Here is a 15331-nt window from a genome sequence, read left to right on the forward strand (position 1 = left end):
GCCCCATTTGTAGGGTCATGTGATTTCCATGTGACCCATTTAATCAAGTATATATCCATGTTTATCTCTAAGAAATTCAAGGAAAAATCAAAACATATCATTGAGAGCTCCAAGCCCCTATTCGGCCGAACCCTCTTAGAAAAAAAAAAAAAATTTCCTAGCCTTGATTGATCCTAAAAATCTTGTTCTTTCCATATTTGTAGTGTACTCAAGAAGCTCTTCAACGTGATATAATTTATTTGGCGGAAGAATCACGTTTGCGACAAGTCGGATTTTCAAGAAAAGGTAAGAATTTTTCCACTTTGATGTTATGGAATTTGTATGAATATGATAAGGATTAAGAATAGACGAGAACTTCGTAGTTTTGGTGTGTGTATGAAATCGTGGGTGTGTGCGTGTGTGGTGTTGTGGCCGTGAGCTACAAGGAGTAGAAGGCAAGGTGAATTTGATTTGTTTAGTTGATTAGTTGTGTCGTTGTGGCATTTATAATGTAAACGAATGTTTAACGAAATGAATTGGTATTGAAAGTGGTGGCGGATTATTATGGAAAAGTATATGATTTCGGTATATTTGTGTATATCCTTGTATAATTATGATATTAAGATTTCAAATGTGACTTATGGTTGTTGTTAATGCATTTGGAATAAAACAATGCGAGTTAGTAAGTTCGTCGTAGTTGTTGACGTTTGGGATGCAATATGGAAAGTAGCGAATTGTTTGAACTTATGTATATTGCTTGGAATATTATTGGGACGTGTTTGAATAATCTTGAATGGGTGAATGAATACAATAATGTGGATATAGATTTGGAATTGTGAAGTTTGAATGAAAAATTGTCAACTTGTGTAGTAAGGTAGAACTTTGAAGTTAGAATGATTTGATTGTGATTTTTGTTGTTTGTGATGTTTGGGTTGTTGTTGTTGATGTATTTGGAGCCGAGCTAAGTCTCGGGGATGTTAGATTTATAGGGGAAATGCTGCCGAAATTTCGGTAGGCAAAAATCAAGTTAATGGAAACTTTAAGCCTAAGAATCTCAAATTGGTAACTTTGACCATTTGCAGATTTCGGACGAAACAGGATTTGATTTTAAGGAGAGCATAAGACGTCTATAAGGTATGTAAAGCTTCCCACTTCTTCGTTTGGCATGTCTTAGTATGTTAGGTGAATATTGGAACCTCCGGAGCATTTCTGCTCCTCGAAACCCGATCTATAAAACGACTACTATTCATTCAATTCGATTGAAGCCTAAAGGCTCTATTTTGGCTAGAATACGACCAAATGTCCGAAACCTATCGAAATGTGATCGGGTCACTTTGGAATCATTATGTATGACCATTTTTCCTCTAAATGTTCGTAAATTATGTCTGCCACCTCGATTTGACCCGAGGTGGGCCCGCTAACCCCGAGACGCACTATTTGTCCTATTGGGCACTCCGTTTGAATAAAGTTTGATATGAAACCTTCGGTTTTGGAACTTCCTCCTAAGAGACAGGTTTTGAATATTATGATATGCTAAGTTACATTTTGAGCCATACGTACCATTTTGGAAACATTTTGTGAAATGAAACTTCGTAACGACTAAGTATTCGATTATGTTGTACTATGAAATGACTTATGAAATCATTAAGTTTTGAAATATAATTTGCATTTGTTTGCTCACGACTCCGCTCGTGCCTCATTATGACTTCGTTCACCGGTTCCCGGGCCGGTTATGATTCGTGCGCCCTATGATGATTCGGCCGTATGCTGTGTTCCGGTTCCCGAGACCTCGCCATAGGGCCGGGATTCCGCTTGGAGTTATGTTGTGATATGGCTGGTGATGCGATACGCTCCCATATGTTTGTGTTCGGGGATGTACGGAGATTTGAAACCTTCTGGTGTTATGCTGTGTGTGGCGCCAGCGTCGGAGTGGCGACCACGTTCTTGAGCGTTTGCATGATTTCGTCTGCATTATGTATATGTATATGATTTTGATACGGATTTTGACATACCGATTTGCACTCCACTTTGTTATCTGATTTGCTTTCAGTTTTGGCCCATATTTCTGTACTCCGTGCTTTACATACTCAGTACATAGTTCGTACTGACCCCCCTTTCTCCGGGGGGCTGCGTTTCATGCCTGCAGGTGCAGATATTGGTGATCCTCCTCTGTAGGCTTCACTCTTTGCTACTTCGGAGTACTCCTTCTTGACTCGGAGTCCACTTTTGGTACAGACACTCTCTGTTATGTATATATTCTGTACATTTGACTATTTAGGTACTGCGGGGCCCTGTCTCGCCATATGTCTTTGTTTTGAGTTCGTAGAGGCCTGTAGTCATATATGTGGGGCGAGGGTCCTATATATGTTCGTTTGATTTTGTTTTCTGGTTCTAAAGCGGTCCGTTTGTTATGATGGCCCTAAATGGCCCTTATGCTTATATTTGCACTTTTGGCCGGCGATGTCTATTCCGCCGTTTTGTTTGGATTTGGTACGACATTTTGATTTGTGCGACCGCTTAAGACATATTTTGATATAAACTATGTTTGATATGATTTTTATGAAATTCTGAAATAAGTTTGGATTTGACAATGAATACGTAATTTGGTCTGGGTACCCAAGTAGGGTGCCAGTCGCGGCCCACGGGGCTGGGTCGCGACATATACCAAAGGTATATACTTTACCGTCATGTTTCGAAATCCTTTTCCAACGCCAATTAAATTCATTAAACATTCATTTACGTTATAAAGGTCACAACGACGCATTGAACAAACTAAACAAGATCAAATTCACACTTCTTTCTCCTTCTTAGGGCTCACGGCCACTATGCAAAACACACACACACACACGGCTTCATTCACACATCAAAGTTACGGGATTCTCGTCTATTATTAATCCTTAACATATTCATACCAATTCCATAACATTAAAGTAACAAAATTCTTACCTTTTCTTGAAATTCCGATTTGCCGCAAACGTCGGTCTTTCACCAAACTACTTGTATCACGTCGGAGAGCGTCTTGCGTACTCTACGAATACAAGAAGAACAAGATTTTTTAAGACTAAGATCAAGGCTAGAAAATTTTCTTTTCTCTTCTATGGGGTTTCGGCCGAGAGCCTTTCTTTGGAGCTCAATGGTTTTAATTTTTGTTCTTGAACATTCTAATGGCTAAGGATGCTATATACTTGATTAAGGGTCATGTGGTAATCACATGACCACTTAAAATGGGGCTTGGGCCAAGCCTTGGCCGGCCACCCCTTACACTTGGGCTCAATTTTTTGTAAAATATTTCTATGCCCAATCCATTGAAGTCTCGTTTTATAATTCCCGAAACTAATTTCTGAAATTCCAAATTTACCCTCGGCCTTCCCCAATGACTTAGCACCAATAGTTTCATAACCAACATAGTCATATTCTCTAGAATCAAAATATTTCCTTATAACACACAAGTCTTATTCATTTTTCTCTATTTCCAAATATGCGAAAACACGGGACATAACATTCTCCCCCCCTTAAGAACATTCGTCCCCGAATGTTAAATTAACCTTATAAAGTCTTATGACCAAGGCGGGGGAGTTCTTTATTATTAGCGGCATACAAAATTATTTTTATCAACCCACATAACAAACTGAAAGGTTTAGATTACCTGTGGACGTCGGGAACAAGTGAGGGTATTTCCTTTTCATCTCGTCCTCCGCCTCCCAAGTCATCTCCTCCCGATTATTGTTGCGCCATAGGACTTTGACGGAGGGCACTTCTTTAGTGCGTAGTCTCCGCACCTATCGATCCAGAATAGTCACAGGCTGCTCGTCATAAGACAACTGCTCCGTTACCTGAAGGTCATCCACTGGAAATATCCTGGAAGGATCACCAATACATTTCCGCAACATAGACACATGAAACACCGGGTGTACGGCCTCCAAGTCGGACGGTAAGTCTAGCTCATAGGCGACCTCGCCTATCTTTCGAACGATCTGATACGGCCCAATGTACCGGGGGCTCAACTTACCCTTTCTACCGAACCTCATGACATCCTTCATGGGCGACACCTTCAGGAATACGCAGTCGCCAATCTGGAACTCTAACGGTCGACGTCGTCTATCTACATAAGCTTTCTGTCGACTCTGAGCAGCCAATAATCGTTCTCGAATAAGCTTTACCTTATCTACAGCTTCCTGTATCACATCTAGCCCAATCAGCTTAGTCTCGCCCACGTCAAACCAACCAATAGGAGATCTGCATTTTCTGCCATAAAGGGCTTCATACGGTGCCATCTGAATGCTGGAGTGATAACTATTATTATAGGCAAACTCAATAAGCGGCAAATGATCATCCCAGCTGCCCCTGAAATCAATAACGCAGGCCCGCAACATATCTTCGAGCGTCTGAATAGTGCGCTCGGCCTGCCCGTCGGACTGAGGGTGAAAAGCTGTACTAAGGCTCACCTGAGTCCCTAATCCCTCCTGAAATGACCTCCAGAAATTTGCCGTAAACTGAGCACCTCGGTCAGTAATAATAGATACAGGGACTCTGTGAAGTCTTACTATCTCTCTGATGTACAATCTAGCGTAGTCCTCAGCCGAATAAGTAGTCCGGACTGGGAGAAAGTGGGCTGATTTCGTCAATCTGTCAACAATAACCCAAATAGAATCATACCTGCGTGGAGTGCGCGGTAACCCAACAACGAAATCCATATTAATCATCTCCCATTTCCAGGCTGGAATTTCCATCTCCTGTAATAATCCACCGGGCTTCTGATGCTCGATCTTAACTTGCTGGCAGTTCGGGCACTGACTAACAAACTCAGCAATATCTTTCTTCATGTCGTCCCACCAATACAAACACCTGAGATCCCGATACATTTTAGTGGAACCAGGATGAACAGAATACCGTGCATTATGGGCCTCGCCCATAATCTTCCGCCGTAAGCCCGCAACGTCCGGTACACAGAATCTGTCGTCATATAATAATACTCCTTCAGGCGAGATCTCAAACTGAGTCTTTGCTTTATTAAGAGCCACATCTCTGTACCGAACCAGAATAGGATCCTCAAAATGTCGCTGCTTTACCTCCTGAATAATAGATGATTCAGCAACTGGACGAACCGAAATCCCAGAATCTCCAGAATCCACCAAACGAACTCCGAGGCTGGCCAGCTGGTGAATATCACGAACCAAATCTCTCTTATCAAATGGTACACCAGCCAGACTGCCTACGAATTTGCGGCTAAGCGCATCAGCTACCACATTGGCTTTCCCCGGATGGTACAGAATATCAACGTCATAATCCTTTAGTAGCTCAAGCCATCTCCGCTGCCGCAAATTTAGTTCCTTCTGCTTAAAAATATACTGGAGACTCTTATGGTCCGTATAGATATCAACATGGACCCCATATAAATAATGCCGCCAAATCTTCAAAGCATGAATTACCGCGGCCAACTCAAGATCATGAATGGGATAATTCTTCTCGTGCGGTCTGAGCTGCCGGGAAGCATAGGCTATAACTCGACCGTGCTGCATCAATACACAACCTATCCCAATACTAGAGGCGTCACAATAGACCACATACCCATCTGATCCCTCTGGAAGAGTCAAAACTGGTGCTGAAACTAACCTTTCTTTCAACATCTGGAAGCTGCGCTCGCAGGCATCGGTCCACAGAAATTTCGCTGCTTTCTGAGTAAGCTTCGTCAGTGGTGCTGCAATAGAAGAAAAGTCCTCCACGAACCTGCGATAATATCCGGCTAATCCCAGAAAACTGCGCACCTCTGTCGGTGTAGTAGGCCTGGGCCAATTCTGCACAGCCTCAATCTTCTGCGTGTCGACCCGAATACCATCTGCGCCGACAATATGGCCCAAGAATGCCACAGAAGTTAACCATAATTCACATTTGGAGAATTTAGCATATAATTTCTGTTGACGGAGAATACCAAGTACCGTCCTCAAATGATCTGAATGCTCCTCGGCTGATCGCGAGTAAATCAGAATATCGTCAATGAACACAATAACAAACATATCCAAGAAAGGCCGAAATACCCGATTCATCAGGTCCATAAATACCGCTGGAGCATTAGTCAACCCGAAAGACATAACTCTGAATTCATAATGCCCGTACCGGGTCCTGAAAGCAGTCTTCGGGATATCTGATTCTCGCACTCGCACCTGATGATAACCTGAGCGCAGATCTACCTTCGAAAAATATTTAGCACCCTGCAACTGATCAAACAAATCATCAATCCGGGGGAGGGGATATTTATTCTTAATAGTAACCTTATTCAGCTGCCGGTAATCGATACACATCCGCAGTGACCCATCTTTCTTTCTTACAAACAATACCGGCGCTCCCCAGGGCGACGTGCTGGGTCTAATAAAGCCCTTATCTAACAAATCTTTCAGCTGCTCCTTCAACTCTTTCAGTTCAGCCGGTGATAACAACGAGGTTAGGGAGATCCCAAATTTATAATTAAAATATAAGAAGTGCGGAAGCAAATATAGAAAAGAATCTAAAAACTAAAAAATAAAAGATATGGGAAATTCGAAGGAACAATCCACGAATTTCCAAGAACGTTAGTTCTACAGTCTTGACAAGATCCAAGTAACAACGTATAGATTTATAGGAAGAAATCTAACGCCTTTACTTGAGATAACTAATCAAAAACAGTAGATTAGGATCCTGACCGCTTTGTGAGTAACTTAAGACAACAATTAGTATTTAGAACTAACCGCCTTCGAAAGAATACCAAAAAGAAATCAAAGATATCAAGGAAGAAATTATCTTACTACCTTGAACTAGGAACTAGTTAGGTTGAAAGATAAATCCTAAAGTAATGCCACAAAGGTTCAAAAGAACTCTCAATATAATATATTCTTCAAAATCTGATTTACAATGAATGACAATCACCCCTTTATATAGTTGTAAAGAAGGAGCTAGTCAAAATAGAAATAAATGGGAATTATCTTCCCTAGAAGCATAGAAGACTTCCCACACTTGGACCAAGGCAGTCAACATAGATTAAAACAACCTAGAAGACTACCCACACTTGGACCAATGCAAGTCAACATAGATTAAAACAACAATTAAATATTTATTCTAGAAAATAATAATATTTGGGCTAATTTTGGGCTGCTGGAAACTTCTTCTTTTGGGGCTGATTTGGACCTCATTCCATCTCACTTTGGACTTTAATTTGGGCCTCCAAATAAGTGTAAGACTTGAGGAAAAAATCTGAATTGGGCTGGAGCTCTTCTTCCATCATAAGACAATTTTTTTAATTGCTAATTGAAGCCCGTTGATCTTGACATAACATTTCCTTGTCCTTCAATGGAGTTGAGCTTCCATGGCTGCTATCATTCTCCCCCTCTTAAAGAAGATTCGTCTCGAATCTTGGTGGTGACCTTATTTTCTATTTAATGCATTTGAGCCTTCATGGTTGCTATCATTCTTCCTCTCTTAAAGATTATTCTTGTCCTTGAATCTTGATATTTTCCTGCAACCAACATGATAATCACAATAAGTAGAAAAACACAACAACCACTTGGTATGAGTAACACAAGGTAGTGACCATGCAACCATTTAATCCACTTATTATTTTTATGCACAAACACTCCTTTTAAAAGTCCAAGTATAACATCAGCTAACAGGAAAATGTAATCACCAACACAAGCACTAAAAACACAATTCATAAGCTCTTTAAATTGCAGAGGGTCATTAGTTAGACCAAAAGCGTATGAATACAAGGAAAACATACCATATTTGCTCTTGCTAAATAATTTAACCTCACCATTAGATATACCATAATCAAGATATGGTCCAAAAGTAATTTCCTCAAGAAGTGGCTTGGAATAAACCTGCAAAAAAGGATCGACGAAACAAGATAAAGATATTGTGAAATTAGCAATGTGTGAGCACTTATCCTTTTCCACACTTGAGTGACTATATCCTCCATTTAGCTCAACTTCCTTAATATCTAAGACACCAAAAGCTTCATGTGTCTCATTATCTTCATTGGGAATTTAACCATCTTTTCTTCCTTCATTGGTATCCCAAAGTGGACAAAAATAAACTGCAAACTCATCTTTATTATCATCCCACAATGGGTTGTCACACAATTTAAAACCTTGACTAATGAGATTAGTCATATCCCCTTCCATTGCTACAACTAAAAGATTACTAGCATAGTGCACATTAGACATGAATGAGTTCTCATCAACAACTGCATCACTAGAGTCAAATAAAGAATGACCTAAACAAGTAGAATAACTCTCATCCATAGGTGATGAAACAACAGATTCTAAAATTGAATTATCACCTACAATTCCTTCACATTCAATGGCTTTTAAAGCACATAAAGTATTAGGTTTAGCCATTTTACCACAAGTTGCTTCCTTAAAGGATCCTCTACCTTGGTCTACATGTGATGTAGCACTTGAAAATTTTGCGGAATCTTCTTGGCAACATAAGGTCTTTATCTCTTTTCTTGGCTGTTCTAAAGACCGCATGGGCGCTTGTTCCGAAACCTGCAATGTAGATTCAAATACACTAGAAAGACAAAGAGTAAGGAGGTTAGAAGATAAACAAGAACCATTCTCACTTAAGCTCTCTTTTGATTCTCTCAATTCTTGTAACAAAACACTTTTTGTTCTAACATCTCTGCCTTCACTCTCATTCTTTTCACTCTTGCTTTTGTTTTTATCTCCATTCTTTTCTTGTGACAACTCACTCGCTTTTCTCAACTGAAACTTTCCTTTTTCCTCTCTTGAGTTACCATTTTGCACTCCCTTACTCCACCCAATTTTGTATCTCTCTTCCTTATAATTTTCTTTTTCACTCAGTTCTTTTATTCTCTCATCTTCTCTTTTTTCTGGAGGTTTAGGAACTTCTGTTAGTGTAAGAGAAGTTACACATGATGAAGAGTCACTCTTTTGTTCACAACTTGACTCCTCCTCTTGGAAGATTACATACTTAACCATCTTATTGGAACGAATAGGACTTTTGAAGTTAGCTTCATCTTGAGACAGTGTTATAGAATGAATGCGCCTCAATTCCTCCTTTAAATCACTCCACGTCAAAAGTAGCCGATTAAATTTCACCCAATGAGGATTACGATAATCATCGACTATCTTCCGTAATTTCAAGGACAATGCCCTTGTGGCAAACTCCAATTTTTCCATCTCCCAAAAATTGTTACAAGCAAATATATGCTCCATATAGTATTCCCATTGTAGGTAAGTTTCTTTACTAGCACACATGCACAATCTTGGTAGTACCACATGATTACTGCCGCACTTGGCCAATCCTTCATAATCATAGATTCTTGCAATTGTGAAAGACATAGTTATTTTAAAGAAAATGTATCACTCAGTTTTTTTTTTTTTTTTTTGGCTTTTTTCCTCAATTATTCTCACCCACTCTTGCCTTTTACCCCTCAAATAACCTTTGGGAAAACACTTTGTGGATTTATAATTAAACCCCACTAGAATCAAGCCCTTAGTAGTAAAATAAAGAATTTTAGGGCACTAAAAAAAATGAAGAACCAATCCTAGAAAGAATTAGAATTTAGTTGAAACAAGACTCGAACAAAAAGGACTTTTTTTTTTTTTTAACAAGCTAAAAGGAGTAAGAAAAAAATTGATTGCTTCTTAGCTTTAGAGATCTAGGATCCCCTCTTCTTGTTTTCTAGCTTAATCTTTAGAAAACAAATAAATGGAAGAAATTTCTTGAAGAGCAAACACTAAACTTTTTTTTTTTCTTTTTTTTTTTCGTCACTGTTCACTGCTACAGTACTTTTTAATTTATTTTTTTTTTGCTCTTTTTTTTTTCAAGAAATCCCCAAGATTATCAAGAACGGAATCTTGATAGAACCGCTCTGATACCACTTGATAACAACGAGGTTAGGGAGATCCCAAATTTATAATTAAAATATAAGAAGTGCGGAAGCAAATATAGAAAAGAATCTAAAAACTAAAAAATAAAAGATATGGGAAATTCGAAGGAACAATCCACGAATTTCCAAGAACGTTAGTTCTAAAGTCTTGACAAGATCCAAGTAACAACGTATAGATTTATAGGAAGAAATCTAACGCCTTTACTTGAGATAACTAATCAAAAACAGTAGATTAGGATCCTGACCGCTTTGTGAGTAACTTAAGACAACAATTAGTATTTAGAACTAACCGCCTTCGAAAGAATACCAAAAAGAAATCAAAGATATCAAGGAAGAAATTATCTTACTACCTTGAACTAGGAACTAGTTAGGTTGAAAGATAAATCCTAAAGTAATGCCACAAAGGTTCAAAAGAACTCTCAATATAATATATTCTTCAAAATCTGATTTACAATGAATGACAATCACCCCTTTATATAGTTGTAAAGAAGGAGCTAGTCAAAATAGAAATAAATGGGAATTATCTTCCCTAGAAGCATAGAAGACTTCCCACACTTGGACCAAGGCAGTCAACATAGATTAAAACAACCTAGAAGACTACCCACACTTGGACCAATGCAAGTCAACATAGATTAAAACAACAATTAAATATTTATTCTAGAAAATAATAATATTTGGGCTAATTTTGGGCTGCTGGAAACTTCTTCTTTTGGGGCTGATTTGGACCTCATTCCATCTCACTTTGGACTTTAATTTGGGCCTCCAAATAAGTGTAAGACTTGAGGAAAAAATCTGAATTGGGCTGGAGCTCTTCTTCCATCATAAGACAATTTTTTTAATTGCTAATTGAAGCCCGTTGATCTTGACATAACATTTCCTTGTCCTTCAATGGAGTTGAGCTTCCATGGCTGCTATCAGCCGGTGCCATCCTGTACGGAGGAATAGATATAGGCTGCGTATCCGGCATCAACTCTATAGTAAAATCAATCTCCCGCTCAGGCGGAAGGCTAGGAAGCTCGTCAGGAAATACATCTGGGAACTCACTAACGGCCGGAACAGACTGAAGGGTATGTATCTCAGCTGCAGTATCGTGCACACGAACCAAATAATAGATATAACCCTTCTGGATTATCTTCTTAGCCTTGAGGTATGAAATAAACTTACCCCTCGGCGATGCAGTAGATCCGAACCACTCTATGACTGGTTCCCCTGGAAACTGAAAACGGACTACCTTTTTCTGGCAGTCAACATTAGCATAACAGGAAGACAACCAGTCCATACCCATAATGACGTCAAACTCAAGCATGTCTAACTCTATCAGATCAGCCTTAGTGCAACGATCATAAATAGTCACAGAACAATCCCTATAGATCTGTCTCGCTATAACAAAATCCCCAACTGGCGTAGCTACCTCAAATGGCTCTATAGGCTCAGACACTATCCCAATCTTACTAGCAACGAGCGGGGAAATATATGATAAAGTAGAACCAGGGTCAATCAATGCATATATAGATCAGGAGAAAACCAGTAATGTACCTGTGACAACGTTTGGCGAAGCCTCCTGATCCTGGCGGCTGGCCAAAGCATATATCCGGTTCGAGGGACCGCTAGAACTTGAAACGCCACCGCGGCCTCGACCGAGTCCCGCCGGTGTCGGCGCACCTCGCCCTGCAGGGCGTGCAACAGATGGAGCAGATGATAAACCGGCGGGTGACCCTGTCGGCTGAGCCACACTACCAGAACCACTAGCCAACGGGCAATCTCGCATAAAATGGCCCTGACCACCGCACGAAAAACAAGCTCCAGTGGCTCGATAGCACTCCCCAGGATGAGACTTCCCGCAATGAGAACAACGGGGCCTGGGTGGTCTGGTCTGGCTGGGACCTCTGGATACCTGTGAACCTGCCGCTCTGGAGCTCTGACCGGCCCCAGACGGTCCCGCACTATCAAATCTCCGGCTGCCTAACTGAGTACTCCGGCCGGACGGAGGTAGCTGTCTGCCTGACTGCTGCTGAGGCTGTCCGCCTCGAGAATCTCTAGAATAACCTGCGGACCTAGCCCTCTTGGGCGGCCTCCTGTCCCGGTCTCTACCAGAATGGTCAAACCTGTGACGATCCTCCATACCCATCGCATAGGCCTGAAGTCGGGCAATGTCCATATCTGTCTGTAATGACACTGCCATACAGCCGTCAATCAAATACCGATCCAATCCCATAACATATCTGTGCATCCGATCGGACATATCTGCTACCACGGCCGGTGCATATCGGGCCAGAGAATCAAACTCAAGATTATACTCGCGAACACTCCGACCCCTCTGCTGCAAATGTAAGAATCGGTCGGCCCGTGCCCGCCGCAACTCTAGGGGTAGAAAGTGGCGGGTGAAAGCAGTCACAAACTGGTCCCACGTAGCTGCGGGAGCACCCTCACCCCTAGATAACCCCCAAGTCTCATACCAGTGAGTGGCAACATCTCGAAGTCTGTGCGAAGCCAGCTCGACCGACTCGGTCTCTGAAGCCCTGACCAAGTCCAGTGAGCGCCGCATCCCCCGAATAAAGTCGTGGGGGTCCTCGTTGGGCTTAGACCCGAAAAACTCTGGAGGGCCACATAATAAAAACTCCCGAACTCTCAGGCTGTCCCGCCTGTCATCATCATCATCGTCCCTCCGCCCGCGTCTGCGAGCCTGTCCTGCCACCAGTGTAGTCAACAATTGTACAGCCTCCCTCAGGGTCCTATCCTCCGCCCCTGGCTGAGGAGCTGCAGTCTCAGGAGCGGGTACACGGACCTCTGGAGCTGCTGAAGGTCCTGCTCCAGGCTGTACTAGTGGGGGTGTAGCAGACCCCTCAGAATGAGGCACAACCTCAGGCAAATCATAAACACGAGCCCGGGTAGATCGTTGTGCCTGACTAGTCTCTCCCATCCTCGCTTTGCCCTTCTGGGCCGCTGTTGCCTTTTTCGGAGGCATAACTGCAAACACAAGAACGAGTCAGATCAGAATCATCCTCATAGCACAGCTCTATCGCACGATCTAAGATTCCAAAGAAAGTAACATCCTAAATGCCCTGTAGCTTCCTGTTTATAGATGCGGTGCACAACACATCGATAAACAAGACTCTACGAGACACGGCCTGTAGACATTCCGAGGACAAACTGCTCTGATACCACTTTTGTCACGACCCAGCCCCGTGGGCCGCGACTAGCACCCTACCTGGGTACCCAGACCAAATCACATATTCATTTACCAAATCCGAACGTATTTCAGAATTTCATAAAAGTCATATCAACATAGGTTATATCAAAATATGTCTTAAGCGGTCGCACAAATCAAAATGTCATATCGAATCCAAACGGAGCGGCGGAATAGACATCGCCGGTCATAAGTACAAATATAAGCATAAGGGCCATTTAGGGCCGTCATAACAAACTGACCGTTGTAAGGCCAGAAAACAAAATCAAACAAACATACATAGGACCCTCGCCCCACATATATGACTACAGACCTCTACGAATTCAAAACAAAGACATATGGCGAGACAGGGCCCCGCCGTACCCAAATAGTCAAATGTACAGAATATATACATAGCAAAAGAAGTCTGTACCAAAAGTGGACTCCGAGTCAAGAAGGAGTACTCCGAAATAGCAGAGAGTGAAGCCTACAGTGGAGGATCACCAATGTCAGTACCTGCGGGCATGAAACGTAGCCCCCGAAGAAAGGGGGTCAGTACGAAATATGTACTGAGTATGTAAAGCACGGAGTACAGAAATATGAGCCAAAACTGAAAGCAAACCGGATATCAAAGGGAAGTACCAATCAGTATGTCAAAATCCGTATCAAATCATATACATATACATAATGCAAACGAAATCATGCAAAGCTCAAGAACGTGGTCGCCACTCCGACGCTGGCACCACACACAGCATAACACCAGAAGGTTTCGAATCTCCGTATATCCCCGAACACAAACATAAGTTAGCGTATCGCATCACTAGCCATATCACAGCATAACTCCAAACGGAACCCGGCCCTATGGCGAGGCCTCGGGAACCGTAACACAGCATACGGCCGAATTATCATAGGGCGCACGAATCATAACCGGCCCGGGAACCGGCGAACGAAGTCATAAGGAGGCACGAGCGGAGTCGTGAGCAAACAAATGCAAATCATATTTCAAAATAGCCTTTCAAAACATAATGATTTCATAAGTCATTTCATAACCCAAAATAATCGAATACTTAGCTGATACGAAGGTTTATTTCACAAAATGTTTCCAAAGTGGTACGTATGGCTCAAAACAAAACTTAACATATCATAATAGTCAAAACATAATTCATAGAGGGAAGTCTCAAAGTCGAAGATCTCATGTCGAAGTTCATCCAAAAAGAGAGCCCGATAGGACAAATAGGGCGTCTCGGGGTTAGCGGGCCTACCTCGAGTTAAATTGAGGTGGCGAACATAATTTACGAACATTTAGAGGCTAAAGATCATACATAATGATTTCAAAGTGACCCGATCACATTTCGATAGGTTTCGGACATTTGAGTGCATTCTAGCCAAAATAGAGCCTTTAGGCTTCAATTGAATTGAATGAATAGTAGCCATTTTGTAGATCGGGTTTCGAGGAGCAGAAATGCTCCGGAGGTTCCAATATTCACCTAACATACTAAGACATGCCAAACGAAGAAATGGGAAGCTTGACATACCTTATAGGCGTCTTATGCTCTCCTTAAAATCAAATCCCGTTTCGTCCAGAATCTGCAAATGGTCAAAGTTACCAATTAGAGATTCTTAGGCTTAAGATTTCCATTAACTTGATTTTTGTCTACCGAAATTTCGGCAGCATTTCCCCTATATATCTAACACCCCCGAGACTTAGCTCGGCTCAAAATACACCAACAACAACAACCCAAACATCATCAAACAACATAAACCACAATCAAATCATTCTAGCTTCAAAGTTCTACCTTACTACACAAGTTGGCAACTTTCATTCAAACTTCACAATTCCAAACTTATGTCCACATTATTATATTCACTCACCCATTCAAGGCTATTCAAACACGTCCCAATTATACTCCTAACAATATACAAAATTTCCCGAAGTTCATTACTTTCCACATTTCATCCAAAGCATCAAAATTACGACAAACGTTCTAACTTTCATCGTTTCATTCCGAATTCGTTAACATCAATCATAAGTCACATTTAAAGTCTTTAGTATCATAGATATACACAAATATACCAAAGGTATATACTTTCCCGTCATGTTCCGAAATCCTTTTCCAACGCCAATTCAATTCATTAAACATTCATTTACGTTATAAAGGTCACAACAACGCATTGAACAAACTAAACAAGATCAAATTCACACTTCTTTCTCCTTCTTAGGGCTCACGGCCACTATGCAAAACACACAGACACACACGGCTTCATTCACACATCAAAGTTACGGGATTCTCGTCTATTATTAA

This window comes from Lycium barbarum, chromosome 7, assembly GCF_019175385.1.
Source record: "Lycium barbarum isolate Lr01 chromosome 7, ASM1917538v2, whole genome shotgun sequence".
In the NCBI taxonomy this organism is placed as follows: domain Eukaryota; kingdom Viridiplantae; phylum Streptophyta; class Magnoliopsida; order Solanales; family Solanaceae; genus Lycium; species Lycium barbarum.